The sequence below is a fragment of the Schistocerca serialis genome, chromosome 9, assembly GCF_023864345.2.
Source record: "Schistocerca serialis cubense isolate TAMUIC-IGC-003099 chromosome 9, iqSchSeri2.2, whole genome shotgun sequence".
NCBI lineage: Eukaryota > Metazoa > Arthropoda > Insecta > Orthoptera > Acrididae > Schistocerca > Schistocerca serialis.
The window spans coordinates 232342965-232362032 of NC_064646.1; the positions used below are offsets into that span (position 1 = coordinate 232342965).

Sequence of the window (19068 nt, forward strand, 5' to 3'; positions counted from 1 at the left end):
TCTGTAGTTCGATGGATTACTCCTACTACCCTTCTTAAACACTGGTGCGACCTGCGCAATTTTCAAATTTGCAGGTACAGATCTATCGGTGAGCGAGCGGTTGTATATGATTGCTAAGTAGGGAACTATTGTTTCAGCGTAATCTGAAATGAACCTAATCGGTATACAATCAGGACCTTAAGACTTGCCCATACCAAGCGATTTGAGTTGCTTCGCAACCCCTAAGGTATCTACTTCTAAAAAACTCATGCTAGCAGCTGTTCGTGTTTCAAATTCTGGAATATTCCATCCGTCTTCCCTGGTGAAGGAATTTCGGAAAACTGCGTTCAATAACTCCGCTTTAGCGGCACAGACGTCGGTAACAGTACCATCGGCACTGCGCAGCGAAGGTATTGACTGCGTCTTGCCGCTTGTGTACTTTACATGCGGCCAGGAATTTCTTCGGATTTCCTACCAAATTTCGAGACAATGTTTCGTTGTGGAACCTATTAAAGGCATCTCGCATTGAAGTCCGTGCCAAATTTCGCGCGTCTGTAAATTTTAGCCTACCTTCGGGATTTCGCGTTCTTCTGAACTTCGCATGCTTTTTCCGTTGCCTCTGCAACAGCGTTCGTACCTGTTTTGTGCACCATGGGGGATCAGTTCCATCTCTTACCAATTTATGAGGTATGAATCTCTCAATTGCTGTTGCTACTATGTCTTTGAATTTGAGCCACATCTCGTCTACATTTCCATAGTCAGTTCGGAAGGAATGGAGATTGTCTCTTAGAAAGGCTTCTAGTGACACTTTATCTGCTTTTTTAAATAAAATTATTTTGCGTTTCTTTCTGGTGGATTTGGAAGAAATAGGTGATCACTAATCCCTGTATCAGTCATGATGCTCTCTATTAGCTCTGGATTGTTTGTGGCTAAGAGGTCAAGTGTGTTTTCGCAACCATTTACAATTCGCGTGGGTTCGTGGACTAACTGGTCGAAATAAATATCGGAGAAAGCATTTAGGACAATCTCGGAAGATGTTTTCTGCCTACCGCCGGTTTTGAACAAGTATTCTTGCCAACATATCGAAGGAAGTTTGAAGTCCCCACCAACTATAACCGTATGAGTGGGGTATCTGTTTGTTACGAGACTCAAATTTCCTCTGAACTGTTCAGCAACTATATCATCGGAGTCTGGGGGACGGTAGGAGGAGCCTATTATTAACTTAGTTCGACTGTTAAGAATAACCTCCACCCATACCAATTCGCACAGAGTTCCTACTTCGACTTCACTACAAGACAAACCACTACTGACAGACACAAACACTCCACCACCAATTGTGCCTAATCTATCTATCCTAAACACCGTCTGAGACTTCGTAAAAATTTCCGCAGAACTTATTTCAGGCTTTAGCCAGCTTTCTGTACCTATAACGATTTCAGCTTCTGTGCTTTCTATTAGCGCTTGAAGCTCAGGGACTTTCCCACCACAACTACAACAATTTACAACTACAATTCCGACTGTTGTTTGATCCAAGCACGTCCTGTATTTGCCATTCACCCTTTGAGATTGCAGCCCACCCCGTACTTTCCCGAGGCCTTCTAACCTAAAAAACCGTCCAGTCCACGCCACACAGCCTCCGCCACCCTTGTAGCCACCAGCTACGTGTAGTGAACTCCTGACCTATTCAGCAGAACCCGAAACCCTACCACGCTATGGAGCAAGTCAAGGAATCTGCAACCAACACGGTCGCAAAACCGTCTGAGCCTCTGATTCAGACCCTCCACCCAGCTCTGCACCAAAGGTCCGCAGTCTGTTCTGTCAACGATGCTGCAGATCGTGCACTCAGCCTTCATCTCGTAAGCAAGACCGGCAGCTTTCACCAAATCAGATAGCCGCTGTAATCCCGAGAGAATTTCCTCAGATCCAAAGCGACATACGTCATTAGTCCCGACGTGTGCCACCACCTGCAGCTGGCTGCACCCTATGCTCTTCATGGCATCCGGAAGCACCCTTTCCACATCAGGAATGACTCCACCCGGAATGCACACAGGATTACTTCCCCTCCTTAGCAGCCATATCCCGAAGGGGCCCCATTACGCGCCTGACATTGGAGCTCCCAACTACCAATAAGCCCACCCTCTGTGATTGCTCAGCCCCACTGCGGGCAGCAACCGGGGCAACCACAGCGGCAGACCGACCTGGGGACGGATAGGACGAGGTTGACATGCCCGTGATACCCAAGTCCGGCTTCCCACAGTGGTGCCTGTTGGCAACAGCCTCAAGCTGCAGGACCTAAGTCAGCGCCACCTGCAGCTGTGAGCCAAGCGATGCCAGCTCAGCCCTCATCCGAACACTGCAATCACAGTCCCTGTCCATTCTAATCGCTGTTGAACACAGTTACTGAAACACGAGTCCGTGCCTAGATAACGCAAGGGAAACACACAAAGAATGTATGAACTAACGTATATATATATATATATATATATATATATATATATATATATATATATAAGGGTGGTCCTTAAAACTACAAAGAACGAAGCTCGCCTAGCTTGAAGTGGGAAACGAGATGGAGCTATGGTTGGCCCGCTAGGTGGCGCTGCCATAGGTCAAACGATATCAACTGTGTTTTTTTGAATAGGAACCCCCATTTTTATTATACATATATAAAAGCAGTACTTACGTTCAAAGAACCAAGGTGAATTTATTAGTTCACATGCAACACCATGATAAACACAATTTACTCACCTTTGGGCCATGCCGTGTGGCTCCCACAGGTGACAGCAACACCACAGGTCTGAGTCTGGCAAGCGAGATGTTAAAATTTGTAAATAGAGTCCTAGCATGAATGTGTTAATCCCAGAATGAATGCACTGAATAAAATCTTCTGCCAAGTCGCCAGGTACCTTCAATAGTGAATGCTGTATTCGCCTGATAAACATAGGCATGGAGAGTGTGCAGGTTGTGTGTGTCTGCTTCAGACCTTCCTCAAAAGGTATCGGAGTCCAAGTGGTTTTGCCATGAGATTGGGCGCCGAGTGTCATTATGGTGCAGCTTCTAGCGACTCTCTTACATAAGCTGGCCTTGCAGTGTAGTTTGGATTTAAAACGGTTTTATTTACAAGACCTGCAATATCTTCTTCTCCCAAATCGCCAATTATCCTATCTCATATACTTTGTTCACAATGTTGTTTACCGTAATGTCGGATGATTTTTACAGTACAATACAGTAAATACCTTCCTACTTGACGATTTGTATTTCAGATTTGTTATGAGGAAGTTTCTGACTTTATGAAAATATGAGAAAGGAGTAGGGTTTCAGAGGACAGAAGAGAGATAGAGTGTGAATTAGGGCGTCGTCAGAGACTGGATAATCCGTTGCTAATAGCTACTATTAACTGTATACCGTCATTCCGATTATTTCCGATAATAGCAGCAGTCAGGGTTACATGGTTCCCCAAACTGACCTAGTACCAAACTGGGGCTTAGGTTTGATAGAAAACCCTATGTATTTAGTTTGAGGAGAAGGTCCCATGAATGAAATTGCGATCTGTCAACTGAATTAGCACTTTAAGCGAATGAACAAGGCAAGATGTGCTGCTGTTTACGAAATAGTGATTGCAGATGGCGTTCTAGTTGCATTTTTCTATCTGAACTCTCTGATTGGCATTATTTTGGTTCTCCTACCTTTTACGACCCTGTAACTAATGCCCTTGGTGTTTATATTCATCGTAAACAAAATTTTCTCTTTTCTAACGAATTCTTTTTCATGCAAATTTGTATTTTGTTGCTGGATAATATCTTTCATCAAACGGTCGTATTCTTTCTGTGGCACTTCGCTGCTTCTTTAGTTGTACTGTTTCTGTGGCACTTCGCTGCTTCTTTAGTTGTACTGGGTGAAATATAGGTATCTATGTGTGTCATTACAATTTTTTAATACCTTAGTAATGATTGACCAGTGTTATTGTTAATCACAGTCACAACTTCTATTTTGTTAACTCCGTATTGCACAAAGCAAGGATCAGTCGTTTATGACTGAACTAGTGTGGAAACGAGGATACTTTGTTGTAGGCAGTTAGGAAAAATGTGAAAGGTAGAGCTTCTTTATTGAGACTGAAGTTCTGGGATGAATTGACAAAATAAATCAAATCATCATGAGGAAAAGAAGTACTTTATTTCCAATAGAATTGTGGAAATTAATATTCGTGCGAGTTATTTCTGCATATGGTGCTGTTATTACTCGTATTATTGAAAGAGCGACAGATATCGTAGCAAATAGTCTGCATTTATTAGTGAAGATGTTATCATTACTACGGTGGTGAACAGCAACAGGCCTGGAATTGTCAGTAGCCGTTGTACGTCAGTGAGGTTGTTGGTTGGTAAGAGCTCATCCACCTTCTTGCGTCGTAGTTTAGCCCCTAGATGGACGAAGCGGTGGACGCTAGAGAGGAGGACAAGAAAAAGAACTTGGTTATTACTTTGTTTCTATCATATCTCGAGCCATCATCACGTTCCACAATTAACTTTTTATATCAACGAATGTAGCATACGAATTGCAGAGAATACACAAGGACCTGTATGTTACGTTTGCAGGAAGTGTCTCCTTAGCTATTTTGTTGCTGTGCACGTCTATAGCAGAGAGATAGGAACAGCAACAGACCGTCTGTACACTCATCGTGCACAAATGTCAATCAGTATTTTATAAATGGGGTTGTTGGCTTCGTTCTCACCCATCGTTGTTGGCAAAGTGTATGAATACTGCATAGCTTTCAATTGCGAAAGGCGGCATATATCAGTAAACGTTTTTGACCAAGGCATAGTCTTTTAATATCTCTTCTTAGTTTGACACAACAGAAAGTCTATGTGTCGAGGAGGCATCACAGAAAAACTATTACGGTTCAAGTAAGTGTTGTATTATCGTCGTGGGTGAAGAGTTAACAATTAACTATTTCAAACTGACAATAGGCAAGGATTCATGATTTACATTGTGGAAACGTCAAGAATTATGCCGCGATGGACATGGTACCGTTCCAGTGGTGCCGGATTTTAATTTATTATGATGTTCAAAAGCCTACTGTATGATTTCTTTTCCTGTTTACCGTCTCTGAAGCTTATCTTATTGAGGAGTTGAATGACTGCGAGGTTGTTTTAATACCAAGCAGTGGATTTTAATAAATATAGCGAAACCTAACACACACAGACACACACACACACACACACACACACACACACACATATATATATATATATATATATATATATATATATATATATATATATATACATATATATATATATATATATATATAAAAACCGACTCAGTACTACCACTACTACCACTCTCCTTGGTTGAGTTCTGTAGTGGCAGCGGAGTGTGGTTGAGAACACTATGTGCCTTATATTTTATAATAGCTTTACATTCTATTAATTCTATGTTTAAGATGCGTGGCCGGCGTTCTATTTGAAGTGGTCTGTTTCACCGTGTCTGCCTCAGAGCTGTTACGTTTAATGCTTCGAGGAAAGTAAAACTGAGTTCAGAATTAAAAATAAGTATGAATGTTACTATGTCGGAAGTTTAAACGAAGTATCAACCGGCATTGCTGCCGACGTCGGGCGAGGAATGTATGACTACAGCCGTGTCTGTTACTGAAATGACGTTTGTAGACAAGTTCACATTACTTTCATTCTTCGAAGAACTGGAACCGTCATCCCTACATCTAAATTCCTCCGGCACCAACGGGGAAGGTGTACTTTACACCCATCTCTCGTAAGTACTATAATCTAGTCATGTACTTCATATTTAAAAATTTTGAAAAAAATGTATACTGGTTCCCAAGAATGCTTCTGCCATATTCTACAGTACTTTTAAACTTTTATCATTTAAAGTTAATTCAGAAATTTAAGTTGTAGTGATAAATGTAGTTGTAGTAGTATACTAGTAGTCCATACGACTTGCTACAACGACAGTCATATTAAATATTTTCAACTTCTGAACGCTAGTTACACGTCATCTATTTAAAATGTAGGCTGTTAGTAAAAGTCCACAACAGCTAAGATTATCTGTACTTTTTTTTAACTTTTAGCTTTCGTGGTGCTGTTGATGAACAAGATAGAATCGAGTTTAATAAGCTGTAGGTAGAGACAACATTGGGTAAGGGCGGTAATGAGAATAGAATTAGTGCAGAAATGTTTCGGGTGAGTGAGTACCAACCATGTTAAGTGAGTTTGCCAGTTGGTACGTAAGGGAAAATGTGCAATGTCTTAGTGACTAGCTGCACGGAACGGAAACTGTTTTAATTATTATGTCTGATATGTGCAGTAGGATAGCAGGATTTACTGCTACTGTTCCCTTCATTTGCGTTATATGCGGAAAAAAGCTGTGTATGCTTGGACTCACGCTGTTGAATTTCCCTAGTCAGCGAGAATTGTTACCGGAATAACGATTCAACTTGAAAAATTCCATCATTGGTTTCAGATGTGGGTACATGTAAGATGGAAAATTCGGACGAGATGTTATTACTAAGCGACTCCGATTAAATACCACTATTTAACTTCAAATTCCGCGTGAGAGGGGGAAGTCATTTAGCAGTATCGCAAACTTTGGGCTGTTATTTGATAAAACATTCGAGCCAGAGGGTAGCTTTACAAAGCACAAACATGTAAATTTTGTGAGCTTACGATACCATTGGTAATTCCGTTCTGAAAAGATGTGGAAGGGTTTGGCCAGCAGCTGATTAAAGAGACCTGAATTACAAAGTAATCCTCCAGTCTATTTCACTACGAGACTTCCATTCATGTTTTCGTGCTACGATAAGTCAGAGATATTTATTACACTGGACCTAAACCAGGCTTATATCAGATACCGTTTGCAGAAACGTCTAAGACAATCACAGCCTTCACAATGCACTAAAACTTATATGAATTTAACTGAGTTTTGTTCAAGCCTTCAACAGGAGCTGCGGTGTTGTTACGTCTCCTGGGCAACATTTTTTGACACAGCTAGGTGTTGTGCCTGCATTTACCATAATGAAATGAAGTCAGAGTTACACAGATACGGTTCCAGGATTCCTTTATAAATAGCCTTTCAAACGCGATTACATTCACTTTATTGTGAATACGAGGAACTCATTGTAACTGGACTGATAAACGATCTTATGGATACACTTTATACATAACATATTATAACATAATTTTTTTTTCGAGTCATTCCTGTCGCCATTTGCATATTTTTCAGCATCGATCAAGATCGATTCAAGAGAGTTTCACGTGCGCATTTCAAACATCGCTGTAATCATTTTCGTGACTACTAGATTTTTAAAAAAGAAGACACTATAGCCAATTTATGAAGCACATGCAGTGACAGACCACTTCTGCGAGAAATGTTTCTCAGGTTTCACTTCAGCATATGCACATACTGAGTCGTTTATACAAAATAAGTCTTGAGAATTATTTCACAGTAAAGGTTCAGCCTCTTATTCATTTACACAGCATCACTTCTAGACATATCTTTCCCTGTTGCACTCGCAAATTGAGCGAGGGCAAAACTACTGTCTACAAGCCTCCACACGAGACCCAGCTTCTGTTGTCTCATCTTCGTGGTCCTTGCTCGAAACGTACGATGCCGGCAATAGAATAGTTCTGCTGTCAGCCTTAAAACCGAGTTCTCTAAATTTCTGGGATGGTGCCTCGAGGGAAGTGCGCCGTCTGCCCTCCGAGGTTCTCATTTGAGTCCACAAAGTGTATTTCCCTGCTGATCGAACCGTCCGGTAACAAATCTAACAGCACGAATCTGAATTATTGCGATGTTTTCCTTTAACCCGACCTGGTGAGTATCCCAAGCACATGAGCAGTACACAAGAAAGGGTCCAGCGTTCTATATGCCGCCTCCGTTATAAATGAGCTACATTAACCCAAAATCCTTCCAATAAACCGAAGTCGATCATTCGCTTTTCCTGCTAAAAACCTGACCTGATCGTTCCATTTCATATTGCTTTGTAAATTTTCGCCTAGATGTTGAATCGATGACTAACTCTGTATTCTAAAGTTACAGGAATTGTTTTTTTTCCTACTCGAACACATTATCTTATATCTTTCTAAATTTAAAGCACGTTGCAACTCATCACACCAACTAGAAATTCTGTTTACGTCATCTTGCGTCGTCCAGTCAACGTCGACACCTTGCCGTACATCACAGAATCATCAGGAGAAAGACGTAAATCTCTGTAGCCTGTCCGATCACTTACGTATGTAGAGAATAAAAGCTGTGAAATCATGCTCCCCAGAGATGTTCCTGACAATGCACTTGTCTCTGGTAAACACTTGCCGACAAGGAAAACGTACTGGGTTGTATTACTCAAATAGTATTGGCTCAAATGGCTCTGAGCCTATGGGACTAAACATCTGATGTCATCAGTCCCCTAGAACTTAGAACCAGTTAAACCTAACTAACCTAAGGACATTACACACATCCATGCCCGAGGGAGGATTCGAACCTGCGACCGTGGCGGTCACGCGGTTCCAGACTGTAGCGCCTAGAACCGCTCGGCCACCTATGGCCGGCCACGCAGCTTATGGGAACATTAATCATATCGACCGTGGATCTCTGGAGCGTAGTGCTCATAAACGCTGTAACATCAAATAATCAGTGAACCAACAACTGAGCAGAGATCCAGAAACTTATTAATAAGTTCATGGCTCATATACGAATAATACAAAACTTTCAGTTATGTCAAATATTCATCCACAGGTATGATGCTAGCTGGTGCTACGAAGGATACAGAAAATTGCTCAACCGGGGAAAGCAATAAGTCTGCAATGCAAAAATATGGCATACCTTAGGTGGCACTGTACGAGAGCTTAGGTTACGTGGAAGAATCTCCGTAGCTTGGGTGAAGGACAGAAAAAGCCAGCTGACAAGGTGAACAAGTTTTTTCAGCTTTAATCAGCCCAAATGCTAATAAAAACTACTTTCTGATAGAAAATTAAGGCTAAATGACCCAGATCCTTACTACTTAAACCACGTTACAGCACGTGAAATTAGAAAAGCTGTAATGAGAATCCCTTCTGAAGCAATAGGTATCGACACTATTAGGCGTACCATATTCCAAAATATACCACACGGCATCGTGCGAGCCTCGGCTAACCTTCACTGGCGGAAAAAGTCGCAACACCAAGAAATAGTTGTGAGACATCAGAGCTACTCTAAATACACGCTGTAGCAGCCGTGAGCACTAGTTACTTTTGATAGTGGACACGGTGTGCTGCTGTTAGTCAAGGACGCGTTTATGGTGACTAGGTTTGAACCAGGTCGTGTAATATAGTACTAGAAGCTGGATGCTCCGTCTCCGATACTGTAGAAAGACTTGGCAGGAACGTAGCCACTCTGCGCTACTGCTGAAATCGGTCGTCACGAGATTAAACAGTCGCAAGAAGATCGGTCTCCGGATGGCTACGTGGCACGACGAAGACCATACGTTCGGCGTGTAGTTCTGGGGCATATTTCAGCGGCGGTTGACATCATAGCGCCATAGAAAGCTGTTATAAATCTGTTACTTCAAGGACAGCTCTGAGCCAGACGCCTTGTAGCGTGCATTCCGCTGTGCCCAAACCATTGGACAGCGCGGTGGCAGTCTGTCGTGTTTTCTGGTGAAAGCAGGTTCTGTCTCTTTGCCAGTGACGGCTGTGTGTTGGTTACTGGGACATCATTTGAGGGCCTGCGGCCAACCTGTCTACTTTCTAGACGCAGTGGACCTATACGTAGAGTTATGGTCTGCGATGCGATTTCATATATCAGATGGAGTACTCTTATGGCTATCCAACGCACTCTGACAGCAAATCTGTACGTCAACCTGTAGATTGAACCTATTGTGTTGCCATTCATGAACAGCGTTCCAGGGTGTATTTCCCACATACAGTTGTTTTCACTCAACATGCTCTACAAAGTGTCGACATGTTGCCCCAGCCTGCTCTATCATCACATCTGTCTCCAATCGAACCCATATGGAGCATCATCACACAACAGCTCCACCGTCCTCCACATTAATTATTCTTGGTATTGTGACATTTTTTCCGTCAGGGTAATTAAATTTACCTTCGAGTTTGGGACACAACGCCTTCAATGAGTAACAAGTAAAGTTCAGACTACTCCTAAAAAAACCACATGCACTTAGTGATAAACTAATTACCAGATAATACCAAGACGCTGGATTATACACTTCGCTAACGTTGTTTTCCAGGGGTATCGGCTTGCTATCTGCTCTGGTCGCTGAGGCGGGAAGTGGCGCTCGTAGACTTTGACGGGGCAGGTCCCTCCCATCGCGTCCTGTGCAGGAAAGTTGAGTTAGTTACTGCTGAGTATTTTCCTGGAAGTAAAAGTGTTTACAATCGCTTTATTCAGCTACCCGATGACGTGGTAATCCACTTACGGATGCTGAAAGCAGGAGCTACAATCAGCTACATTCTACCAGCTCTACTTTCTTTTCTGCATGCAAATTGCCCGGAGTATAAGTTATCATTAGTTTGTCTGTCTGGTGTTTTTTACTATCAATTGTGCATTGAGATCTCTGGATTTGCGGAATTAGCCTGGTAGCTTGTACTGATAGCCTATATCAGGGATTGCATGATTAGTTGAGAGAGTGTACTGACGGGGAATCAATTACGCACATCACTCTGTGGTTCTGTTTAAACGGTTAAGGAACCGGGACTGAGCAAGGATGTTCTATTTTTTGGAAATTTGTGGTAAGTTCCTATATGACCAAACTGCTGACGTTATCGGTTCCTAGGCTTACACACTACTGAATATAATCTAAAATAAGTTACGGTAAGGACTACACATACACCCATTCCCAAGGGAGGACGCGAACCTCCGACGGAGAGAAACGTGCGTATTTAAGTGTTACCTTTTGTTGGCAAGAGTACGATAAGAACTGCATTGTGGTTTCGCATTGCACGTTATTTACTGTCAAATACTGAAATGTGGCAATAAGGAAAGACGTATGTTGGTCACTGCGGTTCAGCTGGATAAGGTAAGGTTAGTGCCGTCTTTGGGTAAATGGGTTTTTGTACGAAAATTGTAAGTCATATCTTACGACAAACGGCCTTACTTGTAAGAGGCGGATACGTTAAGAGTTAGTTTGGTTGTAGTTCGGTGAGTTTCCACTAGTGTATCTACTAATTCATAGCAACGATTACGACAAACCGGGCTCAGGTAATACCTGTTAAGTGTGCAACTTATTCGGCTATTGATGGTGTTAATTGTTACCTGTGATAACCATTTAACCCATGTATAATCAATACCACGAGGCAGCTGTGTTTGTTCGAAACAGCTTAGACCGATTTGCGGACACTAATAATTACCAACTATAAGATAAGTAACTGAAGTGTGTTGTCTGCCTTACTATTTGGTATTCTTTTATGTCAGAATTTTACTTTCCTGCAAATATAGTTTCACAAGTTAGTGTCAACATTTTTTTCTAGGGCACTTCTTTACGTTTTAAAGGTGCTGCAAATTTTATTTAATTAATAGTCGTGCTCAAACTGTAAGGATTGACATAAATTCATCGCTTGAAAATAAAATCGCTGATTAAAAGCAAAGTAACATATGTAATTTTTCATCATAAAATATGACCTTGAAAATATATTTAAAACTTAGCAGTAAATATATTAAACTACCACAAGCACCAACAAATATCAGTACTTATTAATTGTATAAAAATAGCAACGAAGATTGAAAAGAATATGAGCATAAAAATCGCATAATTTTTGGAATACTCAATTAATTTTAAAAAATATTTCTTTTAGTATATTTTTCAGACATATGTAGTGCTAATATACAAACCAGACTGCAGTTCGTCTTCTGCAACCGGAGGCCCTCCTGCCAGCCCTAGGCACTCCTTGGGACATACCACCTGTGCAGAGATGGCTCCTGCGCAAAGGAATTGTTTTGTAGTTTTAATATGTTTCATACAACGCAATTGCACCAGTACATTCATCATTCACAACAGAAAATTGAACTTATTTAGATGAGAGACCTAAACAGTTACTAAATGTTCACTTTACACATCAAAAGTCTCACAGTACTATGTCTCGATGCTTTTCCTGTATTTACTATGGTCAACTGACCTCTGAGATGTGAGAAAACAGTTCCAGAATCTGTAATAATTTACCAAACTGTCATCCATTCAATGGGAATTACATTCACTTCTGTGTCTATAAGAGTAATTTAACTTAATGACCAGTGGAGACGTACTTGCAGACACGCATGGATGGATGTGCCATATCATATCATAGCAGGACCCCTTTGAGTGTCATCCACCCAACTTTACAGCATGTTCTAAGCCGGTTTTATTGCCCTTTATGCCCTCCTGCACACGGCGACACTTTCAGCTGCTTGCCTTCGTGCTTTCCAAAACATACGTTACACTGTAAGGTCACCTTATCTCACTCCAGTTGAGAAAGTTTAGAGCATTATTGGAAAGACCCTCCAAGTAACTCGGCATTTTGAAGATCTAAAGAGCAATTGGGACTGCATGTACCAAGATATCCTTCAAGAGGATATCCAACCATTCTATCAAACAATGTCAACACTAATAACTGCTTACATAGCGCCAAAGGTGGACCAAAGCGTAAACGACTTCCTTAACTTATGAAGCTTTTCCTCTTGAATTAACTATCGAATTTTTTCTTAAGTTGCAATCATTTGTTGACTGTACACGCACATTACATCAACCGAGTTCCGTCCCAGCCCTTCGTGATGCATCACTTTTTGTCTTAGAGTATATTCGTAAAGTAATTCTGGCGCAAGGATTGTCCTTTTTAGGAGCAGTAGTGGTCCATTTCATAATAAATAACCTTTTCGTTCCAAATCAAGGCGGGAGGAATATGGGAATCATTTATCTGCATACGTGAGAACGAAAATTATTCGACACAATTGAAGAGACACAAAAGATTTAGACCTTGTATCGTAAAGCTGTTAATACTCAGTAAAAAGCCCTGTCCGGTTAAGAAGCAGCACATGAGCCACGCTGCCTCACGGATGACCCAATATGTGCAAAATGGGTTTAGCTTTAGAACTGACTGCCGCAGGATCGCCTGTCGAGCTATGTGACTAACGCTACGAACAATACCATACAGTTACCATAATCGCTCGTCATCTCTTTGCATCCCATTAAAATGGAACTAACTCTTAATTTAACGAAACTGGAATGTAAACGCAGCCATGGAGCACAAAACGACAAAAATTTATATATTCATTAAAGTTATTTACGAAATATCAAGGTAGTTAATTTACTGTTTAGCTTGTGGAAATTTGTAAGATATCTATGTCGTAACTGTTCTTTAAATTATCGCAATAAATAATCCGTAGTATAGCCCGTATATTTTGGAAGAAAATTCGTTTCTATAGTCTTGTCATCGCAACGATATGTAAGCACAGCGTTCATTGAATTATTGAAATTTAGGAAACGTCTGTTAGATATTGGTCAAACGAACTCCACTTACTTAAACATCTAAACGGGAATGCTATCACAGCTCGGAATATGTGAACATAGCAACTTCATGCTGCATTTTGTTCCAAATGGGTGCTGTTTTTGGAGCTAGCAGTTACTGACTGGTAACATAAATCTTCTTTCCCAGAGTTTATTTCTAGGTAATTAAGTGCACATAGTCTCACTCTGCTGTACGCGACGCTTGCCTCATTTATCCTTTACGTTTCCCTTTCTTCACATAACAGATATTACTAGAAAAATTTATGCCTATGGTTCCACCTTTAATATTTTCTGTCAAGCAATATGAGGTGAGAGCAAAAACTATGACGCTGTTGAGTCCGTCCTGTCAGTCAGTGTACAAGAACAAATGAATAAAGGCTTGTATACTGGTGAACGCATACAGTGCAGTTCGATGAAAGGGGATGCATATAAGGAACGAATGGATGAACGGAGTGTCTCAAAGATTAGCAACAAGTAATTGGTTTCCAGCTGTTCACCTCTTCGAAACGAAGTTAGAGGTCAAACATCGTTATTGGTATATCTGTTACAAATTGAAAATGCGTCTAAGAGTCAATTACAAACGAAGTTACGTGGCCCTGTTCGGAGAATTGACTTACCGACACAGGCGGCGACCACGACGATGACAATGAGTGTCTTCTGCATGGCGAATAGCAGCCAGGAGTTAGGAACATCGCCTTTTATAAGCTAGTAAGCTTCCGTTGTTACGTAAAGCGAACGTCATCAGTTAAGTGCGAATTGTAGTGATAAAAGCTACCAGGCGTTTTGTACTTCACAGAAAATTATCCGTTGTTCCCTCCTGTGGATGTTAATAGCAGTCGAACAAGGAAAAGGGAAATGAATTTACATGTCACTGGCTGAGGAAGGCGTGGCTACTCGAACGAGCCAGATAAAAAAACGTTTACGAGATACGAAGTCTGGTTACGTAAAGTTTTTAGTTTTTCATTTATTTATTTATATAATGCTTTGAATTAAAAGAAATACTATCGACGGCTCTCGAGTAACATATACCAAATAAATTAATAAGAAATGCTACTGATCCCCTACATTACACAGTACAGGTCGGAACACTGTTGCAAAAGCGACGAAAAAAGCATATCAAATTAGAATGAACGCGAAACCTCCAAGAGTGGTGAAGTTTTACAGAAGCTAGAAATTTACTCCGAACTCGAATGACAAATACTTTTAATAGTTTTCACAACGAAACTCAATCGAAAATGTGGCAGAAGATCCAAAGACATTCTGGTCGTATATAAAGTACGCAAGCGGAAATATGCAATGAATATCTCGATTACACTATAACACCCTACTGATGACAGTGCCATTAAAGCAGAGTTACTAAAAGCGGATTTAGCAAATTCTTTCCCCAAAGAAGACGAAGTAAATATTCCAGATTCGAATCAAGATAAGCTGGAAACGTGAGTAACTTACAAGCAGATATCCTTGGTGTAACACAGCAATTTAAATCATAAAAGCAAAGCCTCCGGTCCTTACTGTATACCAGACAGGTTCCTCTCAGAGTATGTTGATAAAGTAGTTTCATATTTATAGAAGTATGTACAAGCGCTTTCTCGTCGAGTCATTCTTACCTAAACACTGGAAAGTTGCGCAGCTCACACCAATATCTAAGAAAGGAAATGGCTTTAATCCGCTGAATTACAGACCCAAATCGTAAACGTCGATTTGCCGTAGTGCTTAGGAACATATATTCTGTTCGAAGATTATGAGTTACCTCAAAGCAAACAATTTATTGAAAAACGGATAATGGCTTGTGAAACACAGCTACCAATTTATTGTCAGGAAGTAATGAGCGCTATTGACGGGGTTGTCATAGTGTTCCGTAGCTACAGGTTTCCAGAAATTCCGTAATTTTAGGTTTCCTGGAAGTTATTGACACCGTTCTCCACGGGCAGGAGCTGCTTCTGTTCAAATTGCGTGACTGCGGAGGATTGTCCCAGTTGTGTGACTGGATTTGTGACTTCCTGCCAGAAAGGTCACAGTTCGTAGTAACAGACGGAAAGTCATCGAGTAAAACAGAAAAAATACCTGGCGTTCCCCAGGAAGTATTATAGGCTTCCAAAAATGGTTCAAATGGCTCTGAGCACTATGGGACTCAACTTCTGAGTTCATAAGTTCCCTAGAACTTGGAACTACTTAAACCTGGCTAATCTACGGGCATCACACACATCCCTGCCCGAAGCAGTATTCGAATCAGCAACCGTAACGGCCGCGCGGTTCCAGACTGTTGCGTGTTATAGGCCCCCTGTTGTTCCTCGTCTACATGACCGATTTAGGAGACAATAAGAGTAGCACTCGTAGATTGTGGGAAGATGGAGCTGTCATTTATGGTCTTATAAAGTCATCAGATGCTCAAAACAAATTCCACTACAATTTAAACGAGGTATCTGTATGGTGCGAAAAGTGGCAATTGACTCTAAATAATTAAAAAGATGAAGTCGACCACATGAGTACTAAAAGAAATCGACTAAATTTCGGTTATACTAAAAAATCACGCAAATATAAAGGCTGTAAACTCAACTACTTACTTATGGATATCTATTACGAATAACTTAAGTTGGTTCTATCACGTATAATGTTGTGGGTAAAATAAACCGAAAACCCTAATTTATTTACAAAACACTTAAAACGTGTGACGGGGCCTCTAAAGAGACTGCGCACACTACGCTTGTCCGTGCTCTTCCGGAGTAGTCCTTTGCGGTGTAGGAGACGCATCATATTGGATCTACGGAGGACACTGAAAAAGTTCAGAGAAGGGCACCTCGTCTTGTTCTGTCACGAAATAGCGAAGAGAGTGTCACGGATATGGTACGTGAACTGGTGCGGCAATCACTGAACGGAAGTCGTTTTCCTTTGTGGCTGGATGTTGTCACGAAATTTCAATAACAATTTTTTTCCTCAGAGTGTGGAGATTTGGGATTATGCCCACCTACATAGGGCGCAATGATCATCGTAATGAAAGATGAGAAATCAGAGCACTCACGGACAGATGTACTCGTATGTATTTGTGTTTCCCGCGGGCTGTAACAAAGTGGTGCGTTAGAGAAAAAGAATGACTGTGGTTCGGTGAACCCTGTGTCAGGCACTTCATTGTGAATTGCAGAGTAATGAAGCAAATGTGGATGTATTTTCACAGACCATAAGCGACTACCTGGACCAACAGAGTGAACTGGACAGAGAAAAAGCTGTAAGCTACCCGTGGTCTAGGGGTAGCGTCTTTGATTCATATTCAAAACTTCTTCGGTCTCGGGTTCGATCGCCGCCACTGCCTAAGTTTTGATAAATAAGCAGCATTGGTGGCTGAAAACTTCCGGCATAGAAGTCAGCCTCATTCTGCCAACGGCCTTGTCAAAGAGGGCGGAGGAGCGCATAGAGGTGCAAGGCACTCTCTTGTCCTAGGGGTGGGAAATTGCCCCTAAAGGCGAAAGAATCAGCAATGATCAACGACATGAGGATGCAGAAGGCAATGGAAACCACTGCATTAAAGACACGTAACGTGTATCCACAGGACATGTGGCCTGTATTAGAAGAAGTGTCATGATGATCTCTCCATTGGCAAAAGATTCCGGAATAGTCCCCCATTCGGATCTCCGGTAGGGGACTGCCAAGGGGGAGGTTACCATGAGAAAAAGATTGAATAATCAACGAAAGGATAGCGTTCTACGAGTAGGGGCGTGGAATGTCAGGAGCTTGAACGTGGTAGGGAAACTCGAAACTCTGAAAAGGGAAATGCAAGGCTCAATCTCGATATAGTAGGGGTCAGTGAAGTGGAGGAAGCCAAGGATTTCTGGTCAGATGAGTATCGGGTAATATCAACAGCAGCAGAAAATGGTATAACAGGTGTAGGATTCGTTATGAATAGGAAAATAGGGCAGAGGGTGTGTTACTGTGAACAGTTCAGTGACCGGGTTGTTCTAATCAGATTCGACAGCAGACCAACACCGGCAACAATAGTACAGGTATACATGCCGACGTCGCAAGTTGAAGACGAACAGATAGAGAAAGTGTATGAGGATATTGAAAGGGTAATGCAAAACGTAAAGGGGGACGAAAATCTAATAGTCATGGGCGACTGGATGCAGCAGTAGGGGAAGGAGTAGAAGAAAAGGTTACGGGAGAATATGGGCATGGGACAAGGAATGAAAGAGGAGAAAGACTAATTGAGTTCTGTATCAAGTTTCAGCTAGTAATAGCGAATACCCTGTTCAAGAATCACAAGAGGAGGAGGTATACTTGGGAAAGGCCGGGAGATACGGGAAGATTTCAATTAGATTACATCATGGTCAGACAGAGATTCCGAAATCAGATACTGGATTGTGAGGCGTTCCCAGGAGCAGATATAAGATACTGGATTGTAAGGCGTTCCCACGAGCAGATATAGACTCAGATCACAATATAGTAGTGATGCAGAGTAGGCTGAAGTTCAAGACATTAGTCAGGAAGAATCAATCCGCAAAGAAGTGGGATACGGAAGTACTAAGGAATGACGAGATACGTTTGAAGTTCTCTAACGCTACAGATACAGCAATAAGGAATAGCGCAGTAGGCAGTACAGTTGAAGACGAATGGACATCTCTAAGAAAGGGCCATCACAGAAGTTGGGAAGCAAAACATAGGTACAAGGAAGGTAGCTGCGAAGAAACCATGGGTAACAGAAGAAATACTTCAGTTGATTGATGAAAGGAGGAAGTACAAACATGTTCCGGGAAAATCAGGAATACAGAAATACAAGTCGCTGAGGAATGAAATCTATAGGAAGTGCAGTGAAGGCTCTGAGCACTATGGGACTTAACATCTATGGTCATCAGTCCCCTAGAACTTAGAACTACTTAAACCTAACTAACCTAAGGACATCACACAACACCCAGTCATCACGAGGCAGAGAAAATCCATGACACCACCGGGAATCGAACCCGGGAACCCGGGCGTGGGAAGCGAGAACGCTACCGCACGACCACGAGCTGCGGACGAAGTGCAGGGGAGCTAAGACGAAATGGCTGCAGGAAAAATGTGAAGACATCGAAAAAGATATGATTGTCGGAAGGACAGACTCAGCATACAGGAAAGTCAAAACAACCTTTGGTGACATTAAAAGCAACAGTGGTAACATTAAGAGTGCAACGGGAATTCCACTGTTAAATGCAGAGGAGAGAGCAGATAGGTGGAAAGAATACATCGAAAGCCTCTATGATGGTGAAGATTTGTCTGGTGTGACGGAAGAAGACACATGAGTCGATTTAGAAGAGATAAGGGATCCAGTATTAGAATCGGAATTTAAAAGAGCTTTGGAGGACTTACGGTCAAATAAGGCAGAAGGGATAGATAACATTCCATCAGAATTTCTAAAATCATTGCGGGAAGTGGCAAATAACGACTCTTCACGTTGGTGTGTAGAATATATGAGTCTGGCGATATAACATCTGATTTTCGGAAAAGCACCATCCACACAATTACGAAGACGGCAAGAGCTGACAAGTGCGAGAATTATCACACAATCAGCTTAACAGCTCATGCATCGAAGCTGCTTACAAGATTAATATACAGAAGAATGGAAAAGAAATTTGAGAATG

The 19068-nt window shown here is 41.6% G+C and overlaps 1 long non-coding RNA gene across 1 annotated transcript in view; it reads right to left on the reverse strand.

Annotated features, from left to right (window-relative positions):
* The window catches only part of LOC126419800 (uncharacterized), a 62566-nt gene extending 50714 nt beyond the window's left edge, over positions 1-11852 (reverse strand). Inside the window, exons 1-2 of the long non-coding RNA XR_007576001.1 lie at positions 11815-11852; positions 10163-10299 (exon numbers count right to left, since the gene is read on the reverse strand). This is a non-coding gene — a long non-coding RNA (uncharacterized LOC126419800). The remainder of the gene's footprint in view (positions 1-10162; positions 10300-11814) is intronic.
* Between the last annotated feature and the right edge of the window lie 7216 nt (positions 11853-19068).